The 25,548-nt window shown below is 37.4% G+C and overlaps 1 long non-coding RNA gene across 1 annotated transcript in view; it reads left to right on the top strand.

Annotated features, from left to right (window-relative positions):
• LOC137855984 (uncharacterized) overlaps positions 1-25,548 on the top strand; it is a 63,025-nt gene that overhangs the window by 33,804 nt on the left and 3,673 nt on the right. The window lies entirely within an intron of this gene.

Below are 25,548 nucleotides of genomic sequence, written 5' to 3'. Positions count from 1 at the left end.
TACTACATAGAAAAAATAATATTAATTTTCAAAGCACATTACCCTTTACCAAGCTGAATTTTCTTTACTCCTGTAGTTGAAGTTTTTTCCTTGCCATAATTTCAGGTAAGTCAATATTCAGGCATAGTGGTGTTTATTTTTGTTTTGTTTTGTTGTGTTGTGTTCTGTTTTTCTCTTGTTTCCATTCAATTCTGTATGCTATCGCAAGTTCTTAACTTTTCAAAAATGTTCAAAAAACTTTCCCTGAAATACAAGTACTTTCATAAACCACGTCTGCACTAAATCAGTTGTGGTTCAAACAGATTTTCTGTGTCTGCATGGGAAAAGATGAATTGCTGGTATGAAGCTACAAACATTATGGTAATAAATAAATAAATAAATAATCCTACTAGCATTTTCTGCATGTGATGAAGTCTGAAGAGGGGTAAATAAGAGGCATTGACCATCCCATTTTGATATTTTTAAGGAGGTTTTAATTTAATTCATCATGAAGAATTTTTAAGGTATAAAGCATGATTCATAAACCTTGCTTATTACAGAATAAAGGTGATACTTTATTAATTGCAACCCAACACCTAATAACCCATACCAAATACAACCTATCCTTGTTTCTTAAAGATGTTTAAAGGTTACTTATTGTAGATGTCACTGCACTTTGATACAAAGTATTCCCAGTTTAAGATCTGATCGGTGGATAAATGCTCATATGCAGGACAGTTAACTATTTTTTTTTTTTTTTTTGTGATTTGCTTCATTTCATGGTAGTAAACATAAAAATATTTATATTTACATACAAAACATCAACAAATTCCATACTAGATTTGGTTTTGATCGATCATTCTTCAGGTGCATTAGCCTATTAAACATATTGGGAGAATATTCAGGGAATAGCTAGTCTACTAAGAGAACAAGGGTCTTTTAAAAGAAGCAGAGAAAACTTACCATATGTCAACCTTGATTGCATTGGGGACAATATTGATTTAAATATTGCAGGTAGCTATATATTCTGTGGCAAATGGTTTGTATAAGGCCGATTATTGTCTCCTAACCGATTATTAACTCCTAAGCAAAGCTTCTGACAGAAAGCCAAACTTTATGCTCTGTGGGTTAGATCACTTTAAATTGCCATAATTCAATTAAGAAAACTGTGTACTAGCAATGCTTTACAAGTTGTTACTAAGAAATGACCCAAGGTTTCTGAAACTTAGAATTTCATTTTCCCTCTCTGCATCCTACAGGAAATTTATTCTTTTTTTTTTTTTTTTTCTGTTCATTCATCACTTTAGCTAAACCCATTTTACCTACAGTGCTTGCAATTCAGCAACATCAGAGAAGCAAAGAAATAGTAGTAGTCTGACAATCCAGGCAAAATATCTATTTTTTTTGCCTAAGAAATTTTACAAGCTTTATTTTTGCTGGATTTCACCAGGACAGAATATTTCTACTAGAAAACCTCTATTTTTGTTTCCTATTTTTTTTTTCTGAGGTTACAGGTTACAACAATTTCTAGATCCTTTCAGTCTCTGAAAGGAAAAGAATGTAGTCTTCCACTTTTGAGCCATACCATCTTCTAAATGAATACAAGGCCATTCATTCAGCTAAAAAGGTCAACATTTTATGTTAGGTTTGTGCCAAATTTTCAGATGTTCTTGTCTATATGTTTGTTCATATTGTCCTTTCTAAGTCTTCAAGTAATTAGTTTTTATTTGCATGCATCATTTCACTGCTTTGCTACCAGGATACAGTCCTTGCTTTTTGGCTGTCCTATGATTTTATTCCCTATAGCCTTTCACTGGGGCTTTTTACATTTTCTTAAAGCTTCTACTGGAATTGTTTGTCTCCACGTTTTTTTTTTTTGTTGTTGTTTGTTTTTTTTTTTTTGTTTGGTCAATTTAGTAGCTCATAGGTTCTGCTGTTAATTAATGGAAGAAGGCACAAAACAGATTTATTTTTTTTCAGTTTCAGAGCAATGACATCGGTCGCTTAAATTGATTTCCTTTCACGAACATTTTATTTTATTAATTATTCTTTATTCATGACTGTTTTAGTTCTTCATTCCCCAATGAAGAGGGGGGGAACTTAGTGGAACTTGGCTTGGACTGGCGTACACTTCATTGGGTTAAAAACCGGCTGGATAGCCAGGCCCAAAGAGTAGTGGTGAATGGAGTCAAGTCCAGCTGGAGGCCAGTCACTAGTGGCGTTCCCCAGGGCTCAGTACTGGGGCCAGTCCTCTTTAACGTCTTTATCGATGATCTGGATGAGCGGATCGAGTGCCCCCTCAGTAAGTTTGCAGATGACTCCAAGTTAGGTGCGTGTGTAGATCTGCTTGAGGGTAGGAAGGCTCTGCAAGATGATCTGGAAAGGCTGGACTAATGGGCTGAGGTCAACTGCATGAAGTTCAACAAGGCCAAGTGCCAGGTCCTGCACCTGGGGCGCAATAACCCCAAGCAGAGCTACAGGCTGGGAGAGGAGTGGTTGGAAAGCTGCCTGGCAGAGAAGGACCTGGGAGTATTGGTGGATAGTCGGCTGAATATGAGCCAGCAGTGTGCTCAGGTGGCCAAGAAGGCCAACAGCATCCTGCCTTGTATAAGCAGCAGTGTGGCCAGCAGGTCTAGGGAAGTGATTGTCCCCCTGTCCTTGGCTCTGGTGAGGCCGCACCTTGAGTTCTGTGTTCAGTTTTGGGCCCCTCACTACAAGAAAGACATGGAAGTGCTTGAGCGAGTCCAGAGAAGGGCGATGAAGCTGGTGAGGGGTCTGGAGAACAAGCCTTATGAGGAGCGGCTGAGGGAGCTGAGATTGTTCAGCCTGGAGAAAAGGAGGCATGGGGGCGACCTTATTGCTCTCTATAGGTACCTTAAAGGAGGCTGTAGCAAGGTGGGATTGGTCTATTCTCCCACCTGCCTGGGAACGGGCTAAAGTTGTGCCAGGGTTGTTTTAGGTTGGATGTTAGGAAGAACTTCTTTACTGAGAGGGTTGTGAGGCATTGGAATGGGCTGCCCAGGGAAGTGGTTGAGTCACCATCCATGGAGGTCGTTAAGAGACATTTAGGTGTAGAGCTTAGTGATATGTTGTAGTGGAGGACTTGTTAGTGTTAGTTGAGAGGTTTGACTCAATGATCATGGAGGTCTCTTCCAACCTAGACAATTCTGTAATTCTGAGATTAATCTCTTTACAAGGTTATATGAGTGGGTAATATTGTAGTCATAGGCAAAACTCCAAAAAGCATAATTAGAGAAGAATCACAACATTATATTTGTATTACATTTAACATTATAATGTATTATACTTGAAAATAATTACTTTAGAAATTATAATATGAACATTAACTGATTTTCTTCTCCCCCCCTTACTTGAGGTAGTCTTATATATGATAAAAATTATCTGGATGCACATCTGAAGGGAATAAATAATGGAAATATCAAAATGTCTGGCTTGCATTTAGTTGTTGAAGACATTTGTGGACAGAAATGTTAGTCTCCGAAGAATAGATTTCTGATTTCTATGGGGTTATATTGTACTTACGCCACACATGAATGTTAATATTGACAGAATTTGAGGTTGATTCTTTAACTGTAAGCTTTTAAATTCATTATATTTTCCTTAAACTATAATTTAAGAGGATTGTACTTCTAAGTTATTATTTATCCAATAATAAATTCAGACATTTCAGTAAGAAATGAAAAAGGTGAGAAAGTATTTATTTAAAAGTAAAAATAAATAAATAAATAAAGGTGTTAACTTGTGCTTGGTAGCAAACAGATTGGGTGGTACTCCACTGGTGATAATTAATATAATCAGAGATATGCCTAGCTGGGGGAGGAAATACAGACAATACAAAATATAGGGATCCTTTTTTATCTACTCATTTAGCTATACAATTATTTAATTTCAAGGTTTTATTCAGCTTCAAAAACTTCATTTCCTTTGACCTATACTGTCCTGTTTATACCATCTTGAACTAAGAAATGTTTTTGCAAGAGAAATAGATATGAAAAGAATGAAGAATTGGATGCAAGGGGAGAAGAATATTCTGGTAGTATACTTGGGTTGTGGGATATCTTTTAAAAAATAAAAACCTAATCTTGAAGTACAACTTTTTTTTTTTTTTTCCTCCCCATTTTTAAGTTTCCTGTTATCCGAACATTGCTTTTGTCACTGGGAAAACTAAGCTAACTTATGTGACAGAAAGTGCTACCTAAAGCATTTGTGGATTGGGGAAGAATGTATTTCATTATTTAGGACAACATACTTTTTTCTGGTCATTTATTCTGAGGGCAGGGAATTGACTTTGTGATGAGTATCTGGACGTAGACTATTGATGAATATCTCATCTTTGCCCTGTACTTGATCCTCTGTTCCCATCAATATTATATGTGTGTAATTCCTTTCCTCTCATTGGTTTCTCACGAGCTGCAGCAGCGGATGAGATACAGGGATCAACACAATTAACTTTACAGCTAAGAAAATAGAGTAATCAGTGTAAATTAAGTGGTCATTATCTGGCACAACTACAGCTATGGCAAAATCTATTTTTCCCCCTGTTTTAACTTAAGCAAATTTTGAGAATTGAAATGCTTAGATATGTAATCATGTACAAGTTTAAAGTTACATTGAAAAAAAAAACACAACATACAAATTAGCACTACATGTTATACAAAGGGGTCAAGTTGTATTCCATCACTTGTGCTATTGGACTGATACTCAATTTTTGATTATTGATAATAGTCTGTTTTAAATATATCTCTTATTTTGAAAATAATTATTCTTTAATCTGGTATTCAAGCTACCCTAGGTTACCCTATTCAAGCTAGGTTATTAGTGAGACTGTTAGTAATTTCACATTATTATTGTTACATTTGAGTTCATCTTAAACCTTATTAAGCATCTCTAAACATTGAGTGATCAAAATGTGGTGATCCTATTCTGATTTTTGAGATTTTTAAAGGGCTTGTGGCAGGGTTGCTTTTAATAAGTATTTGAATTTGCAAAGCATTTTTTCATATGCGTGGAATATATTGTGCTCTAGGGAAATTTATTAGATTAAACTAGATGTATCTAGTTTCTATTTTATGGAACGATAAAGGACTAAGCTGCAGGATATTTACTGGAATTCTGTGTATTTATTGTTACATTCAGTGTATAACATTACCTAAATTTTTGTTTGTTTGTTTTTAGTTTATGATAAGGAGACAGTATACATATGTGTGACACAGCTATATTTTCAGACTGAAAAAAAAAATCACTAGATGAATGTTAGCTCCTCAGTTATTCACTCATATTCACTTTCACTTATTGAAAGTGTGGTGGAACTCATATTTTGATTCTTTCATAAAAAACACAGGATATACGTCTGTTCTAATATTTGTTCTTTCATTGATACCCTAAAAGATAAGGCAAAAGCAAGAAAAAAAAAAAGTGAGGAAAACTAATAAAACATAAGTCACGGAGACTACTTAGCATTCTATAGACAAAAAGTACTTTCAATGGCATGAATATAATGAATGTGTTGTCCTGGTAAAATCTGATCTGACTAGATCTTGAAGTTTCTAGTGAGTAACCACTTCTGGAATAACACCATTATGCTTTTTGTGTGTGCATTGTGGTATGCAGTCTGTGCACATTGCACTTAAAGGTGCACTGATAAAGTTTTGACTTTTGTTTACTGTGTCTAGAACACAGCTGCAGGGTGGCAAAAACCTGCTAAGTTTTGGTATAGAACAATTTCTCCAATCACTCGCATGTGACTGGCAATATTATTCTTCTCATGGTCTCAAGTGCACTGCTCTGTCTGAATGCTTTACAGAGCAGAGGCACATCTCTTAGTCAATCATGTGGCTTGACTGGAGGAAAGCCTCTTAACGTTTTGTCAACCACAAGCTAATGCTTTCCTCTGACCAATAACCTTTTTACTGAAAAAATAGGCGAGGTCGGCCCCCTCACGGCCGGTGCAGCTGCAGCACCCTCCCACGAGTTACAGGCTGGGACCTCAGGCCCTTGCTTCTCCAGGGGCGGCCCGGGGCAGCACAGCACCTGCTTGCTCTCGGAGAGAGGTTGACAGGGGGTGGGCGTCCCAGGGCAACGGCGGCTGTGCCCATGGCCTCTGCCTAGAAACAGCCTCCGGGGGGCGGCCATTAGTCGCTGCCCACCAGGCACGGGTAGGGGCGCCCGGCGCGTTATAACCGCCCGCAGCAGGCTGTGGTGGTGGGTGTAGGAGTTCGTGTGGCAGGGCAGAGGAATTCTGTGCCTACTCCCTTTCGAGTCCACCCTATCTACTGGCAGTCTCTGTGACTGCAGTTTTTGCCGTGGTCTCCACCAGGCAGAGAGCTTGCACCCAAAAGACTGGCAGCTCAAATGGAGGGCCTGTTCAGAACGGTGGCTATACAGGTCTCTGGCTGCAGGGAGTGCCAGAGCCTGCTGCTGCTGGGGCAGGGCAGCAGGTATTCCACCTGTGTGAGGTGTGAGCAGGTGGAAAATCTGGTCAGCATGATGGCAGAGCTGAAAGAGGAGGTTGAGAGACTGAGGGCCAGCCATCAGGGACTGTGAGCAGGAGATCAGCTGGTGGGGTAGCTCCCTGGCATGCCAGATGGAAAGGTGCCAGGGAGACACCCCACAATTGGTGGTGGACCCCCTGCCCTGTCACTGTAGGGCAGAGGAGGGAGACCTGAGGGATGGGAGAGGGTCCCTGCTCGGCATCATGGGTGACCCCTCCCACTTCAAGGAGACAAAGAGGTTACCAAGAGGCCAAAGAGGTTACCAAGGAAGAGATAGTTGACTCCAAGCATTCAGGCTGCCTCTGCCAGGAAGGAAAGAAGGGTGGTTGTGATAGGTGACTCTTCTCAGAGAAATTGAGGGCCCCATTTGCAGACCAGACCCAAGCCATAGGGAAGTGTGCTGCCTACCTGGGGCTCGAGTCAGGGACATAAGTAGAAAACACCCAGAGCTGGTTAACCCTACTGATTATGACCTCATTACTCATAGTTCAGGTGGGCAGCAATGAAATCACCCAGGGAAGCCTGCAAACTATGAAGAGAGGTTTCAGGGGTTTAGGGCGAATAGGTGAAGGAGCAGGAGCGCAAGTCGTGTTTTGTTCTATTGCTTCTGGGGAGGTAAAGGACATGGAGCAGGCTAGGGAAACACAAGAAATGAAAAACTGGCTGAGAGGCTGGTGTCAAGACGTGAACTTTGGGTGCTTTGACCATGGGGCAGTTTACATGACCCCTGGCCTGTTGTCAATGGATGGAACCACCCTATCCTAAAGGGGGGAAATGAATCCTAGCACAGGAGCTAACAGGACTTTTTGAGAGAGCTTTAAACTAGCTATGACAGGGGAAGGGGGTAAAACAGGGCTCACCAGAGAAGTGCCTAGGGGAACAATGCTGAGGTAGGTGTCTCATCTACACCAATGCACACAGCATAGGCTACAAACAGGAGGAGCTAGAAGCAATTGTGTGGCAGGCTAACAATGGCCTAGTTGCAATAACTGAAACATGGTGGGATCACTCCCACGACTGGAGTACCATGATGGATGGCCACAAGCTCTTCAGAAAGGATAGACAAGGAAGAAAGGGTGATGGTGTAGCTCTTTATATTAAAGGATGTTTTGATGTTGAAGAGTTTGTGGTTGGGAATGATAACGTTGAGTGTCTATGGATAAGGATCAGGGGGAAGGCCTGTAGGGGTGGCGTCTTGGTGGGGGTCTGTTGTAGACCACCTAATCAGGATGAGGCATTCTATGAGAAGCTTGCAAAAGTTATACGATCACCAGTATTCATTCTCATGAGAGACTTCGACTTCCCTTATACATGCTGGAAGTATAATACTGCGCGGAGGAAGCAGTACAGGTTTCTAAAGTGTGTGGAAGATAGCTTCCTGACAAAGCTGTTTCAAAAGCCTACCAGGGGAGGTGCCCCACTAGACCTGCTCTTCACTAATGAGAAGGACTGGTGGGAGATATGAAAGCTGGGGACTGTCTTGAGCAGAGTGACCATGAAATAGAGTTTTCTGGCCTCGGTGATGACAGCAAAACTGCTGTCTTGAACTTTTGGAGGACGGACTTTCACCTATTCAGGATACTTATTGCAGGCTACCCTTGGGAGCCACTCCTGAAGGGTAAAGGGGTCCAGGAAGCCTGGATGCTCCTCAAGAAGGAAATCTTAATGGCACAGGAGCAGGCTGTTCCTGAGTCCCAAAAGGCGAGCCGGAGGGGAAGGACAGATGAACTGGGAGCTTTCACTGAGACTCCAGAATAAAAAGAGAGTGAAGGTCTGTTGGAAGAAGGGACAGGCTACTTGGGGCAACTACAAAGAAGTTGCTAAGATATGCAGAGAGGAAGTTAGAAAGGCAAAAGCCCAGCTTGAACTCAGATTGGCCACTGCAGTTAAAGAGAACAAGAAATCCTTTTACGAATATATTGACAGCAAGAGAAGAACCAAGGAAAATTTCCATCCTGTAATTGATGCAGCAGGAAATGTGATCACTGAGGATAAAAATAAGGCTGAGGTTCTTAACACCTTCTTTACATCTGTCTTAATAGTCAGATTGGTTATCCTCAGGGTACATTGCGCCCTGAACTGGATGTCCTCTGTGATTTAGGTAGAGAATCACTCCCTGTGACCCAGGAAGAGACAGTTAGAGACCTGCTTCCTTCATCTGCAATGTCACAAGTCCATGGGACCAGACAAGCTCTACCCTAGGGTGCTGAGGGAGCTGGTGGACGTGATTGCCAAGCCGCTTTCCACCATCTATTAGCGTTCGTGGTTATCTGGAGAGGTCCCAGAGGATTGGACTCCCTCCCATCTACAAGAAGGGCTGTATTTTGATATATTGATTTTTTTTTTTAAAACTATTATGGAATAACTAATACACTACTACATTTCCTTTACCAAAATATATATATATATATATATATATATATATATAAAATAGTAGCACATCACGTGGGGAAAAAACTGACAAAATTAAAAATACGTAGTAGAAAAATCTGTAGGTAATTTTTGCAGATTCCTTCTTTAATAAGAGATTTTGCTCCATAGTATTTCTCTTACAGCTTAATCTACATCCATTCCTCATGGAAGAATCAAAAAGTTGTTGCTTCAGAATGCTTACTGACTTGTATTGCCCTTTTTTTCCTCTTTTAAAGCAGAAAAAAAAAATCTTCAGTCATCACTTTTTTGCACTGTTTTCCCCCCCCCCCCCCCAACAGAAACAAAAAAGTAATAGTACTAGGCGAGGAGGGAAGGATTTCCTCTGTTTTGTCTTTTTGTGAAGGGTGATGGTAGTTGTTGTCGTTTACAGACAGTATGGATCAAGGAAATAGATTTCAATATGAAATTCAGCTTGTTGAAGAAGAGAAAAGTACAAAGACATAAAATGCAATATTGTGTGGTTGAATTTTACATCATTCAGTTATTCTCAACAGGATATTATGTGCCTTTAGCAGTATATGCAAAGTATATAGGTACTTGTATAAATAACAGTTACAAGTTTGCTAATGAAACCTAATAAATATAAGGTGAATGTGTAGCATGAAAGATCATTGAGTATACTTACAATCTGATTTACATGACTTTGGAGAAATTAAAATCAGCATATATACTACTTAAGAATTATGGGTAACTATTTGAAGAAGAAAAAGTGGATGTAATATTTCCACTCTAGTATGTGCTATCATGAGGTATTTCTTATCTGGAAAAGCAGGTAAACTGTGGGTATCAATTTGGATAATTGAATATTATACCACTAATTAATTGTAAAATGGCATTCTGAACATCTAAGATTGTTGAACCAGGAAAATAACAGATTTCTTAGTCAACATGTTTCATTTCTGATATTCATCAACCATAATTGATGGGGCAGCTAATGAGAGTGCTTCATGTTTGCTCTTTCTGTGGTTATAAGACTCAATGGTCATTCCCGCAAATGTTTTGGTCCTTACTTAACCTAGATTTTTCCCTGAAGATGTCTTCCATCTATGTTTTGAGAGATAGTTTATCATCTTTTACCAGAAGCTCAATGAGCTCAAAATTATAATTTTGCTTCTATCCTCTTCTCCCTTTCTTCCCTCCTTCAATTTTCTTTCTTTTCTTTTTTTTCTTTTTTTTTTTTAAAAAAAAAAAAAAAATTACAGTAGAAATTTAAAGAACTACTTTCAGAAATCTCTAAGAATCCATTATTTATTTTTTTTCCCCCTAAATCTGTCAGGAAAAGTATTAGATGAAGCAGACATCTTCTTAGAGTTTCAGATTTTCTCTTTCTGTATTATTCATAGCAAGTTTTCTAGTTTTCATTTTCCCAGTATTTCCATGTAAGTATGATAGAAAAAGATATAGCAAACATCTCTGATGCTTCAGTAGAACTATAGAGTAGTTTTGTTGTCATTGTTTTGTGTGTTTGTGTTTATTTTCATTGGGGTGCGGGGCTCCAGAAATACAAGATCAATAGTTTGAATTTTTGTTCAAATTTGAATTTGTACATTAGGTGATGGTATTAGAACTAGTAATTTTTTTACAACAGAAAACACAGGGTTAACTTCATTATTTGAACAAGAAAATAAAAGGAAGAGTTTGAATGTTCTGGTAGTCAATCAAGTTTTCATTGCCATTAAGTAGGTATTTTACTATCCAGAAAAATGAGAACATTTGATATTGAAGTTGAGACAGTAAAATGGATGGCCTGTAGGGAGCAAGTTAGGAAACTCTTTGGGTTATTTCTCTGTAATAAGACAGGAGGGGATGCAGGTATGGACTCTAGAGTCTTGTAAGTAACTCTATGTTGCTCTCACTATTAGAATTAAAACAGTTCGACACACAAGCTTGGACTGTTGTAGATGCATGAACACTTACTTGGCTGTTAATTCATAACATTATTTACACAAACACATCAAACCTGTTTTTATTTCTTTGATTAAACTGATGAAAATGAATGGTCCAGATAAACTTAGTACATTGAGCACTGATGGATCATGCTGTATGATGGGTTTTACATAATTCAGTCTTTAATGGATATCCAATATACTTAAATTGTATTTATAATTGTTCTGTAAATTGTTTGAATTGCTAATTTGTTTCTAAGAGATTTCTGTCAATCAAGTTAAATGCTTTCTGAAAACTGCTTACTTTTCTGTCAAAGTGTACTTGTTATACTAAACACTCACATTCTTTTCTAGTTCCATCTTAGTTTTGGCTGTTTGTGCATATTTGTTTTTTAACAATCTTTCACAGGGTGTTGGGGACTTCTTATTGATGGGCAATCATGAGATTAAATGCAGTATTTGTTTTTAAAATACAGTCTCTGAATTTTAGATAAGTGCCTAAAAAGGCAAAAGCCAGGTTCTGAGCGTTATGTGTGATGCTCACTCACTTCCTTCTGAAGTTTGTTGTTCTGCACCACCAGTTCTGCCACTCTTATAAGGTTCAGTGAATGACGAAGCCAACAGCCCTGCTTATTTCTACTTGAGCCTCACTTAGTAAGTACACCCTTCCAATATCAGTTTCCAGATGTCAAGAAAAAATGTAAACAGTGGAATTTATACAGTTAATAAGAATTCATGAGAACAATTTTTGGTCAACGTACTTATATATGAGATCTAGTGTGAGGAAGACTTTTTTTCTTAGTTTTTCTTAGTAGGTAACATTTATTTTAGTTTGACTATTATGTAACTGCATAGTAACAGCTGTTATCCTATGTGAACATTATATTGGGATAATAAGAACATTGATAATGCTTTAAATATGCTCTCCACATCTTCTCGTTCAGGGAAACATTAAGAGATTTTATTTTTAACAAGCAGCATTTTTCCCTTTGGAACATCAGTGTGGAAAGCAAGCCAGCTCAGCTAGTTTGTGTACTACAACTATATTAATGCAAAAGAGCAACATTAAGAGAATTTGTGGTTTTTGGATAGGTTTTCATACTGTTAGCAATTCAGAATGTGCAAATGATGGAAGGAACTTTTTTTTTTTTTTTCAGTGAAGTACATAATATAAAGTGAGTATGTTGAGGTTGTTAAGCCACTCTTCATTTCTTATTTGAGCTTTCCTTAACCAAGAAAAATTACCTTTTAAAGTTATTCACCTGAGTTTAATGGAAGTTTTGATAAAATAATTTCTGAATTTGTTTCCAGTAGTGAATGGCACAGAATCACAGAATGATTGATGTTGGAAGGGACCTCCAGAGGTGATCATCTGGTCCAACACTCCTGGCCAAGCAGGGTCACCTAGAGCATGTTACCCAGAATAGCATCCAGCTGGGTTTTGAACATCTCTAAAGGAGACTCCACAACCTCTCTGGGCAGCCTGTTCCAGTGCTCTGTCACCCAAACTGTAAGGTTCTTCCTCATATGGCTATGAAACCTCATGTGGTTTAATTCATTATTATTAATTATTTTTAATTAATAATTTTTATATATACACACACACACTAATTTTTTTTATTTTTTTATTATTAACCCTTGTCCTATCACTGGCCACCAATGAGAAGAGTATGGCCCTATCCTTTTTACATTGTCCCCTCAGGTATTTATAGAGGTTAATAAGATCCCCTCTCAATCGCTTCTTCTCTAGGCCAAACAGGCCCAGCTCGCTTAGTCTTTGCTCACAAGACAGATGCTCCAGTCCCTTAATCATCTTCATGGCTCTACGCTGGACGTTCTTTAGAAGTTCTATGTCCCTCTTGTACTGGGGAGCCCAGAACTGCACACAATATTCCAGGTGTGGCCTTACCAGGGCTGAGGATGGGGGAGTATCACCTCTCTCTATCCTCTGTCCACACTCCTGTTGTAGGCTAGGATCCCATCGGCCTTCTTGGCCACAAGCGGCACACTGCTGGCTCACAGTTACCCTGCTGTCCACCACGACCGCCAGGTTCCTCTCCACAGAGCTGCTCTCCAGCAAGTCAGCCCCCAACCTGTACTGGTGACTGGGGTTGTTCCTCCCCTGGTGCACGACCCTGCACTTGCCCTTATTGAACCTCATGAGGTTCCTCTCCACCCAACTCTTGAGCCTGTCCAGGGCCCTCTGAATGGCTCTATAGGCCTCTGGTGTGACAGCCACTCCACCAAGCTTTCTCTCGTTTTCTTTCTTACTGCTTTTTAAACGGAGCTTTATGTGTATTGTATTATGATATTACATATCATTCATGTTTACTGCAATTCTGCAACAACAGCTTCCACCATGTAATTTCCCATTAATTCTTTCAGCTGCTGAAAAAGCTTTCAGGGACTGGTGAATGTGTATTTTGTGGCAATTTCAGTTGCCGGCTTGTTCTCTGAGACTCTCTTTGACTCTGCATTTCTTAAAGAACTATCAATGATGGGAGTAGTCTGTAATGTAAATAAGGAGTTAATTTGCCCTCTGTCTCTCAGGCATAGCTTCCAGTGACCTGAAGAGGAGATGTATCTCAGTTAATGGAAACAGAATTGCACCACAATTCCCAAATTCCCTTTCTGGCTATTTGTATCATCTACAGTCATGATTCTGGAAGCATTGTATAGAGTTGTCCAAATTGTTATTCCCTCTCCCCCCCCCCCATTCATTATTTTTAAATTAACGTAGCATTCCTTTTATGTTCCGGTGTTTTTCTATATCTTTTAATGCCAGCTCTTACAGTCCTGGACTCTCATGAATTAGTTTCATTAGTTCGTATTGGGTAAAAAGCTCTCCTTGTATTTTTGACATTACTCACCTTAAAATGAAACTCAGATACACGAGATAAAAGTATTTCAATGCCTTTTTCTGTAAAACTCTACTAAGGAATTTGATAAAGGTCTGTTTCATTCACTGTTCTCTTAACAGTGAGGATATGCATGTTACATTGGGCTGTATGTCACCTATCACTATTTAAAAATGGTATTTTAGATGTCTGTTGGATGGTTTTCCAGTTGCATGCTTTTAGTGTTTTCTGTTTATTTGTTTTAAAATTTTGTATTATATTTTTATTTTAAGAGAGTTCTGGAGACCAGCTACCAAGAGCAAAAACCTTCAGCCTGTTACACTTGCTGAGACACAACAGAGGATTGCTTCAAGAAATCATGTAACTGTAGGTGGTTTGTTCTTAATCAGTTCTTTGTGACTAAGCTTGTTTTATATTTTGAACTATGGTCTAAACCCATAATTGCTTTCTGTATTTTCTCCTGTATTTCCATACATCTGTTTTTTTTTTGGAGATTGCTATTCACCAAACAAATGAGAACTCTTGTACAAGGTCCTATTACCAGCTTTTCAATACCCACTGCAGCTCAGTAGAGACTAATGTTCATGGTATGGGAGCTGAGCCCCTTACCTTTAAAGCATCAAAATCTATGACAGAAACTACATCTATTCATCTGGGTTGTGTGGCTGTACAAGATGTATGGATCCAGAAGTTCTATTAAGGACTCATTCACTCAGTTGTCTTGGAATCAAGAGTAGCTTCAGAGTATTTACTGTGCTTTGTCTTCCTTAATACAAAAAAAAACAAAAAACAAAAACCACCAAGGTAATTGTTCAGAAGTACTTTTGGTTTTGAGGGATATAATCACCAGTATGTATAGTTTTGAATTGCAATGCATGTAACTTAGCCTTCAGTTTAAATCAAAATCTGATACACCAGAATAGTTATTTCCATTACCTGCTCTTTTCCCCAATATTCTAAAATAATAATAATAATAGGTCTTTTCCAACCTTAATGGTTCTCTGATATCAGCCTTGATCTCTAGTATTTCTCTGTCAATATCAGAAGTTTCAGTATGTTAGCGACAGTTCCAGGATGTCCTGTCATTCTTCTGTTCTTTGATTTCAAAGATGATGAAATTCAGATACTTTGGAATTAGTGAACAACAAAAACATTGTTACTATGAACTTAAAATGTGTTGGGATATATACAACTTTCTTGTTTGGGTTTATTCTTTTCGGTTAAATCTACTTTAGTCAGACGGGGTCCATTTAATGTGCATTTTACCTCAAAGTCATAATTCTTCTGTCTCTTGTGATTCTTTCAGTTATTTTCTGTGGCTTCAGAGTGACAGATTTAAGTCTTTTTATAGTTATTGAAGTTGAAATAGATCTTGATTCTGGTCTTTCATGTTTTAGTAGAATCTGAAATACATGTAGAATTCTCCTAGATGTAAGGTTTTATTTCTCTTATGAATTTTCCTGCTATTTCAAATATAGAGTTTGATAAAGTTCTTTAATCATCTGCTGTAGTCAGATCTTGGAGGAGACTTCACCTTTCAATAGCTGCATTTCTTGTTTAACGTAGGCATTCTAGTTTAAGTAATTGGAATTTCTATGATCCTCTTAGCAGATAAAGAAAATACTCGAGGCATATGATTGGTTACTGTTGATGCCTTGGTATACTAGTTTTGGTTTCCACTTTTGGTGTTTTTAAAGTAAGTGGACAAATTCTTCAGTAAATAATGCAATTAAGTATTCAGTAAATACTATTAATACAATGTGTATTTTACTGTGTGTGTTTTAGAAAAAGAGGGATCTTTCTTTTTGTTAGGGTATTTTTTATCTTGTGTTCTTAGAAATAGTAAGCTGTTCTAAAATAGGTCTTGTAAGTACTGTTTATTTTGTAGCTTTTATGGTAGTAGTATAGGGCCTACAACATATAGGAAGCCTTTAAGTCACTGAGTAATTTATTGTGTAAAATTGGGATATTTATTTATTTTACATGCTTCTTACTTTCAGGACAGTAGGCAGTACGCACAAAATGAAACACAAGGTATCTGAATATCAGGAGGCTGCTTTTGCACTGTATGGTGACTGAGCACTGGTGCAGAGGCTGTAGAATCTCCCACCTTGGAGATGCTGGAATATGGGCCCAGGCAACCTGCACTAGGTGGCTATGCTTGAGCCAGGGGGATTGGGTGAGATGACCTCCAGAGATCTCTTCCAACTTCAACCATTCTGTTATTCTTGTGAATCAGTAACAATAATATACTTTCTTTTGAAAGTCATTGCAAACGTAGTGTATCAGAGTTGTAGCTAGTAATGAAGTAAGGGTGAAAGCAATTGGTGTTCTAAAGGTTTTTCTTTTTTGTTGGAAAGCTTGAGAACATTTTTTTAGGTGCAATTATATTTTTTCAGTTTTCACTCTAAAATAAGTGACATTAAGGCTCATGAAAAAAAGCACACAACTAAAGGCTTTTTTGTAGCTTTGCATAAACCTGTAAGTTTTCTTAGGCATAAACGTAACAAGAGGTTTACCAGACCCAAGAAATCTCATGGAAGGCAATTATTTTCCTTGTGTGGAGGGGAAAAAATAAAAGTTGGCAAAATGTTTAGTCTACCTTTTGTATGAAGGGGCACAGTTTTAATCTTTGATTTGTGCCTATTAGTTTCTAACACTTCCCAGTAAAAGTGGTTTTAAAACCTGAAGTGAGTAGCATCAGCTTCATGCTATGTTCTAAGACAACACATGTTGCTTTGACAGAAGCAATATGCCAACTGATTATTTCATTTTAGAAACTGGATCTAGTTTGGCAAAAACTCTTACCAAATTCTTAGCAAATCCACAAGTCATTTCTGGTTGTGCTGCTTTTATATATAGCAGAGACATTATACAGTTTGCTTAACAGAATAAACTTATACTGACAATTATATCTATTACAGTATGCTTTACTACAAAATGGTCTTGAATATATCTATGAAGTGATAGTAATAGACCAGTAAAATAAGTTGTGCTTTTTTTTTTTTACCAATGAATTTCATTTAAAAAAACAAAACGAAACACTTTTTTAAGGTTCTTATGAGATTTCTTTGGAGTTTCTGAAATAGCAGACAGGTTACACGCCTAGACAAGTAGTCATTTTGCATCTGAAGACTGTAACCAGAATCTTTGTGTATACATCTAATAATTATTATTTTATAATTATATTTTATAAATTCTGATAGAAAGACATTAACAACTTAGTTTAATAGCTCAACGGATGCATTTCTCTTTGAATAAGGTAAAAGATAGCAAGTTAATATTTTCCTATTGTGGTGGAAAGTGAGTGAAAATTAATGAAGATAATAGGCTTTATTCAAATCATTTCATTATTGTCATAGCTTTACCTGCCCTGTTTTATGATTGCTTTATTGTCTGCAGTGACATTATCATCTTAGCTCTTCCTAAATTACTTTACAAAACAGCTAAAAAGGATCAAATCACATAGATTAAGAATTTTTACTTCCTGTTGCTTTCATTAGCTTCTTGTATGTGTTGAGTTTTTTTCTTGTGGCTTCTCTGGTGGTTTAAGTGTGTTCATTGGGGGTAGGTGGGAGGGAGTGTTACTTTTGAATGACATGCTGGATATGTACATTCAACATTCAAACAGCAGTATTCTACCTTGAGAACTTTGCTGAATCCTCAATTTTCAGTGGACCAAGTGACTGTAGGTTCCTAAACAGATATTGAAACTTTTTCCTTTCTTAGATGATTGACTTCACAGGGGCACTGTTCTGAATGATGCCGAGATCTGACTCTACTAAGACACAGGAATAAAGAGGCATACATAAGTTGACCAAGTCTCCCTAAATAATTGTTCACAGGAGTACTCAAGGACTCTATTGAATGTGCCATTAGATAGTGAGACAAGTTCAAATTGTTATCTTTAGGGCATGCAAAATTCATATTTTTGCTTTTAAATTTTGATGAAGTATTCAAATATCTCGCCTAATGCTCTTCTCAAGAAATGTCAGCTTCAGCTAAAAAAAAAAAAACAAAAAACAAAAAACAAACAAACAAACAAACAAACAAACAAAAAAAAAAGGAGAAAAATACCTGAACTGGCCCGAACTCCCTCTGGAAGCATTGTTAAGGTACATACAAGACGTGTGGCTGGAGCACTTCTCATATGAAGAGAGGCTGAGAGAGCTGTGAATGTTCAGCCTGGAGAAGAGAAGGCCCTGGGGAGACCTCATGGTGCACTTTCAGTACTTAAAAGTGGGAAGGGGAGCAGCTTATTAAAACAACAACAACAAAAACACCATGGCAGGGGGGTTGGAACTAGATGATCTTTAAGGTCCCTTCCAACCCAAGCCATTATATGATTCTTTTTAATTAGTTGTTTTATTTTCCACCATCTAATAGAAAATTGAGGTGTTTAGGCAATAAGAATACCGTTGTTTATAGAAAATGTGTTTTTTGTTGGAAATCCATTGTAAGAATTGAAAAAGCTTTTGAAACAGAAAATTTTCTACTAACTCTCTGGTGTAGGTTATTAACCTTTTTTTTGCTGTTGCATTAGTTCAATAAAATACAATGATATCAACACATCTACTACATATTCCTGCATGACAAATTTTTCCCTTAAGACTTGATTCAAATAGCTTCACTGCTTGATGGTAGTGGTCAGGGCTTAGCTGGTGTTGCCAGCCAGCACGTTACTGTATTTAGTTTGCTAGCCATATTTGCTTTCCCTTCAGCTTCTCTTCATGGCGTGCCAGCGTTTCTTAGTTCCATCCTATCCTTATGCTTGCTTTCAGTTTTCATTTTTTGTCATGCCAAATTTTTTGCCAACTGTTCTGTTTCTTGCATAGATGTGTTTGCAGCAGGCTCTCTCCAAGTGTCTGTGTTTCATATTTGAAGAGCTCATCAGCGGGCGTATCAACTTCTCTTGCTGCGAATTTGTTTTCCTCCTCAAAGAGATCTTTGCAGCTTGATGTTGACAGCTTTTGTCTTCCCCTGAGGCAGTTTTCTTTAGGGTCTCTGGGTAGACTGTCAGCTGCTTTTGTAGAAATAAAAAGGCAAACAACTATGCTAATTACTTCAAATATGGTTTGCATGTAAAATTTGCTACAAGAGCTGAGGGTATTGTTTTGACCCTTTTTTTCTGGACATAATCATTCAGACTGCATGTGCATCTTTGCCTTGCACATATCTAGGTTTCTTTCCTAAAAATTATTTTCAATTGTAGTATTTACCAGGATTTTAATTTCTTTGTAAAGCTTGCACCATCTGTTGATTTGAAATACTCCTTTAAATAGGCTGAAAATGGAAATGTTTCTGTTCATCTTCCTTTCTTTTCTCCTGCAAGTCCTACCAGATAAGTAACAAAAGCAGGCACATAGGACTGGGGAAGGATCCTTACCACAGTGACAGCTCTGGTTCACTTTCCATTTACAGAGCTACAGAAAAATCTCCATGATACAACAGGGTAGGACCTGGTGAAGTATGAACAGAGTTTGACTTCCTCGTGACATTGGAGGAGGTGTTATGTGGCAGGTGGCAATGTAGCAGCCTTGTGGAGACCAGTTGGGAGTAATGGGCTGGAAAATCCAAGGTCACCAGTGCAGTATCTTCCTGGTATTTACTACTGGTGTTGCATAAAGCAGTGGCTCAGATTACTTAAAGCACAATTGGAGGAGAAAAAAAAAAAGCTGGGCTTGAAGGGAACATGATGCAGCATGATGTTACTTTCTGCAGAGCCTCAGTTTGTTTCTAGCTAAGATTTATTTCCCTTTTTTTTTTTTTTAAAGTCAGATGCTCTCCTGGTCTTTTCTTTGACAGCTAGACACTATTATACATGGCAACTGTCACCTTTTCCTGAAGTCATGCAGATTTTGATGCCTGGAAACGTGAAATCCAGCCCAGAGTCTGCTAGACTGTTTGGAACACTATTGTCTTTTTTTTTTTTTTTCCTTTCTCCTCCTTTCAAAATTATTTATGTTTTCTGAATGAATATTAAAAAGGATAACCAAGGTACAAGGGCAAGAAGTATCTCTTGGTGAAAGGTCAATTTCAAAATCCAAAAACACTTTTTTTTTTCTGACCAAAACTTTTTTTTTCCATTTGAGCACTGTGAGCTGCTTATTGTTAACTTGCTCCCTTGCTTGTGTAGTCTGGAATGTCACCCTGTAGTCTGATGCGTTACTGTGTTTCTGGAGACTGATGGAAGGTAGCAGAGTAAAAAGAGTTTAGGGGGGAGGGAGGGCAGGGGAGTGACCTCTGCTGCAGAACAGCACTTTTGTTTTCTCTTCTTGAAGAGGTAATTATAAAACATTTTCCATATTTTCTGTTATTGTAATGGCAGATATTTGCAAATTCTAGCAGCAGGTTATATTGGAATATATTTTTATTTTTTTTAATACCCTAAATAGTGTTATGTTCTTATAGGAAGACTGAATATATGTATATGTTAAAGAAGGAAAAGACATGAAGGATCAAATTTACAGTACAGCTGTCAAAAAAAAAAGTTTATAGTTTGCACATTTGGGCTTTTGAGGGGCAGAGAGAACCAGATTCATGCTAAATCCGAGAAATCACACATCTGAATTCTCTGACAAATAAGAACTTTCTGTCCCTTTGGATTTTTAGTTAAAACTGATGTCCTTGTCAGCATCCCAGATGATACCAGTAATGAAGCTGCCAGCACTGTCAGCTCCATTGGGCTAGCTGTAAGTTTTTCTCAAGGTCTTGAGCTCCAGGACAGCCCTGCTAGCAGACTCCCTGGGGCTATTGCTCTGCAGCTTCAAGAGTCCTTGGCTCTTGGGCAGTCTAATAAATTATGTCTGACTTAGGGCAAAAGCTGCAATTGCCTCTGGACCCTAGACAGATATATCAGAAATCCAGGTAAGATATTAGGCAAAACCAGTGATGCCTGGTGTGCTATAAACATTATGTTTATGGCTTAACTTTTCAGAATAATTTGAAGAAACTAGGTTACATACAAATATCCCTAACTAGTTCTACCTTTGAAACAGATCAGACAGATCAGGAGTAGCTGCTAGGGGTGGGCTGTGTAGCATTATAGTATCTGTGTGGTGCTAAAGAGGAGGCAAGGTGTTCAAGCCAATCAAACACATTTCTACCTTTCAAATCAGATCAATTCATCTGGCTGGATATTTGAAGCAGAGAGACTGCCTATATTTTGAAGCTTATGCAATTGAAATGTATTTTTGCTGTATTCCACGTATCAGTTTGACTTAACTTTTGATCATCTGCTATGACTCAGGGAGGAGACAACATGAGCTTACCACATCACTCTGTCTTTTACATTTACCTCTGTGTCTTTCCTTGTTCCCAACTGAATCTGTGTACTCAGAAGATGAGACAAAATTGCCTATAAACCATCTCTCAGGATCAAAAGGCTCAATTCTGTGCTAAGCCTCGTCCTCCCTCTATTGCATAGCCTACTAGCCTCTCCACTCCCTCTTTTTGACTGCAGTCTATTCACACCCCTGTGTTCATCCTGTAGTTTTCATCATCTGTTATCCCCCTTTTTCAGAATTCACTTGCTTATACCTGTAAGATTCCAGAAACAAACTCTTATTACTTTTTTCCTGATATCTCCTGCCAATACCTGCAAATAGGTGCTCTTAAAAGGCATTATTTAAAGAAACTGAGAATAGTAACTCCTCTGGAAGTTGGTATAAATTTCTTGAGGAAGTCCGGGGTACTTCTGCTATTGACTTCTGAGGCACTGCATGCAGTACACTTGTGCTACTTCTGTGTTGTTGTGGCTGAATATGCCATTCAGCATAATCATGTAAATTTAAAATTTAAAAGGAAGAGTTTTATTTCTTTAGCAGAAAATTAGAGGAGCTGAGACAGCTCATTTGGCATGGCAGCATTCCATTGAGCTGAGAGGTAATTTTCAGGGACTGCATCTTTGGTAAGTACTCCTGCAGCAGTGGGGTAGTGATTTTAATGTGCAGTGCAGCATTTTAATAGCCAATTGAGATGGCTATTAAGATATAGCATTGTACATTAACATCACTGCCGCACAGGAAGCGGATGGTGACTGCTCCTCAGATGACGGTGCTCTCTGCATTCTGTTTCATAGCAGTGGTTTTCTTAGCAGCTCCTCTGATCTCCTGCAAGGGAAATAAAAATCATTATCTAGTTAATATTTCACATAGTGTTGGGCATCCAGATCCCAAGAAGGGAGAGATGGAAAGTAGAGCTGTGAGGCAGGGGGGAAGGCAAAGGAGGAAAGAGTGTGGGAGAGAAAATCCCCTTGTGAAAGGATGGTTTCTTCATTTTCACATAGTAGGCTCACTTTGGCTCGGGGAAAACATGGTTCACTAACCCTGTGATGGGATGCAGTGCTTAGAAGTGCTTAGAGGAAGACTGTGTAGCAGAAGTAACTGTATATAACTCTAGAAGCAGTAAGATGCATATAGATAGTGAAAACTCATAAGGCCATGGGAAATGTGAATTGCAAGGAATAAGGTACAGATGGAAACGATTGTACACTTAAAAAATCAGAAATGTTTAGGAAAACCTTGCAGCTCCTACGTTTGCACTTAAAAGAAGCTAAGGAAAGGTCTGATTAGTTAACTGTCCTGTGATTAGGACAATAAGCATTTCCTTGCTTATAGTTTTCTACTCCATTCTAATGTGAAAAAGTTTTCTTACTGTCTATGTACTTCACAAGGTATGTCTCAACATTTGCATTTCTCAGGTTTTGAAACACTGTTCTGTGAAAATAACACTGATTTCACCTGAACAACCTTCCTCACAAAAATGTGGAAATCACGGGAAAAGGTTTGACAAAGTTAGTCTTCTATAAGGGTTGTAATACATGTACGTATGCAATGACTTTCAGAACAAGGAATAAAATTAGTCCTTGTAACATCCTTCTCCTTCTAACTTTGTGTCCACAGAATATGTGGACTAAATCTGCAGATAGCCTCTGATGGGGAAGGTGCGGTTGCATAAGGTTGGCAGAAAGATATATTCAGAAACTCCTTTGAATAGCCTTATTGTACCCTTTTAGCTCTTTTTTTCTTTCTTTTTTTCCCCAACTTGGGAATGAGTTAAGACAATTATGTATCTTGTGACTTCTGAAAACTTATTTGAAGCAAAGCTATGGAGGATCCTGACTGAGTTCACTAGCTCTTTCTTTCAAGTTCCTTTAAATTCATCTCCTGTTGAATAGAAATTTTTACAAGCTTGTTAGTCAACACACTTAAAAATATAATATAGAAACTTCACAGAAGAGTGTGAATTGCTTTGATTGAAATATATATAGATACATATATGAAATATATATATAAGCTTTATATATATATAGTTGCTTAAAATGAAACTTATATCTGTCAGTTCTCATAAAACTGATTCCAGAAACACACAAAACTCTTCAGGCTGAAATTACTGCTAAATATTACAACCTATTAGTGTAGACATTTTTCTAAGCAAATTTTGAAAACAAAACAAAACCTTTGTCCACAAAGAAATAAAAATATCAAATTAAATAGATTTAAGAGGAAATATACGAAGAGCTGTTCAATATTCAACCTGCTAAAGAAGGCATTATTGTTTAATTGCTTATCTATTTGTACTTGTACTATTGTACTTGTACTATTTGTACTAAAATTACAGTATCCCCTATTAACTGTGTGATGTCTCTTACAGTTCTATGAGTTATATAATAATGGGAAATTGAAAAAACCTCCGTGGAGGTGTTCAAGACGAGGTTAGATAAGGCCCTGAGCAACCTGCTCTAGAGGGTGGCATGCCTGTCTATGGCAAGGGATTTGGAACTAAATGATTTTTCAGGCCCCTTCCAACTTGAGCCATTTGATGATGATTCAAAATTAGTAAATATGGTAAAACTTTATTTTAGTGTCTTTATTGTTAGAAATTCATTTACAATGAACTGTCTTTCTCTTACAATATTACATTAATACAATGGCGATAGTCTTTTTGACATGAAGGATTAATTCAGGCTAAAGAATATCTAGTCTGTAAGGCCCTTCTCCACGGAAAATTGTAGATAGAGTTTATCTCCTTCAGTATCTGCAGTTTCCCCAATGAACTAGTGATTGACAGTATTAACAGGCTAAAGCTAAACTGTGTAGAGTGATCAAAAGCCTGGAGAGAAAACAGTGAAATGGTAAAGATATGGAACATTTTTGAAATTATTTTAATATAATAATGTTGGCTCAAAGTTTATTTCACATTTCTTGGTTTGCCTGTTTGTAAATAAAAACTGATGAAGTATTCACATTCTTTGCTGTGTGCTATATTCTGCTGTTTTTCTAATTCAGAAGATACAATTCAAACGTGTGTTTGCTTTTCTTATATATTGTCTTTAAAACTGAGGAAATAAAACAGCAGTAGAGCATTTTTATGCTGGTATGCACCACTAGAGGCCATCGTATACCTCCTTAAATATTAGATAGATATGCAAATGATTCTGGAGATAATGCGAATACCCAATGAATGTAAAAGTCTTAATAAAAGGGCATGGGAAAATTTCTTATGTGAGAGAAGTCTTTATCACAACTGATTAGTATGAACAACACTTCTCAGGCCAATTTTAATTGATTCAGAGCACCCATATTCTCTTGTATGTTCCTACATAACCTTTCAGTAGATCACTGAGTATACATATATGTGATAAGTGAACTCTGGAAGTTGTAGCCATTCTGCGCAATCTGCAGATTTACTAGATCAGTAGATACAATAAAGCTTAGCAAACAAAATTGAATATTTTTTATGTTCATTTCAGTGTGCTTGGATTAGAAATCAAATATTTTTCCTTTAAACTTCACATCTGGAAAAGAGGGTATCATCTTCAATCCCACACAAACTTTTATTCATTAATGAGCTAACACTTAGCTACTGCTTCAAGTAACTAAGTGCAAGGAAGTCTTTATGTTAGACAGTGGTACTCTTTTTAATTATGGAAATTAATGATTTTATAGATGAGGTATAACAGGTAACAAATTTAATATGAAATACTTCAAATTAACTTTCATTTTATACCATCAAGAGGTGCTACCAAAAGTTGTAACACAGAAGGGCAGTGTTGAAAAATAATTGTTGTTACGATGAATATAGATGACTTTACAATTAACTTGTATGGTATGGCATGGACCTTGTCCAGGAGATCTCTTTTTAAATCCTTTATTTTGCTTTGGCAGGAAAACTAAGCCTTCAAAGAAACTTTTGCTTATTCTATTTTCCTTTTGAAGACTAGCTGTACAGAATTTTGCTTTACGTAAGAGATCTTTGAATATGTGAAAACTTTGCACATGTGCTTGAGAAATAAACAGATTTTAAAAAAGAAAGTATTATCTTTACCATCTTGGAAGGTAAAATTTTCTCATGAAAATGTTGAATGGAGAGAGAAATTGAAGATAAATTGCAAGTAATACTATAGGATCTTCACTCTACTTGTTTGATAATACAAGCAGTAGCCTATACGCTCTACAGTTTCTTCATTTTTTTTTAATAAGAAAAAAATACAGAATATGTAACTGAAAATGAAAAACATTAAGCATAATAAAAGTGGCACAGTAAGTGCAATTTTGAGGGGATGGGGAGGGGTGGAACCTATTTCATAACTCCTAAAGATTTTATGAAAATATTCTTGTTCTTCAGAATTATAATGAAAAATATTCCAAATGATAACAAAAGTTTGCTAGATAGCATACAGGCTGATAGGTTATCAGGAAAAAGAAGACATGTATAAGTAGACTGTGGCAAATTATATTGTCTCACTAGATTTGAAAAAATATTTAAATTTGTGCTAAGCTCAGAACTCTTGATAAATCTCTTGATAAAAGAAATAAAATTGTATGTTATTAACAGATGAAATAAAAATATGATAGATTTTCCCAAAGAGGCTAATAT

The sequence above is a fragment of the Anas acuta genome, chromosome 4, assembly GCF_963932015.1.
Source record: "Anas acuta chromosome 4, bAnaAcu1.1, whole genome shotgun sequence".
NCBI lineage: Eukaryota > Metazoa > Chordata > Aves > Anseriformes > Anatidae > Anas > Anas acuta.
The sequence above is the reverse complement of the archived record's forward strand: the minus strand, read 5'-3'. Positions and strand labels throughout refer to the sequence as shown.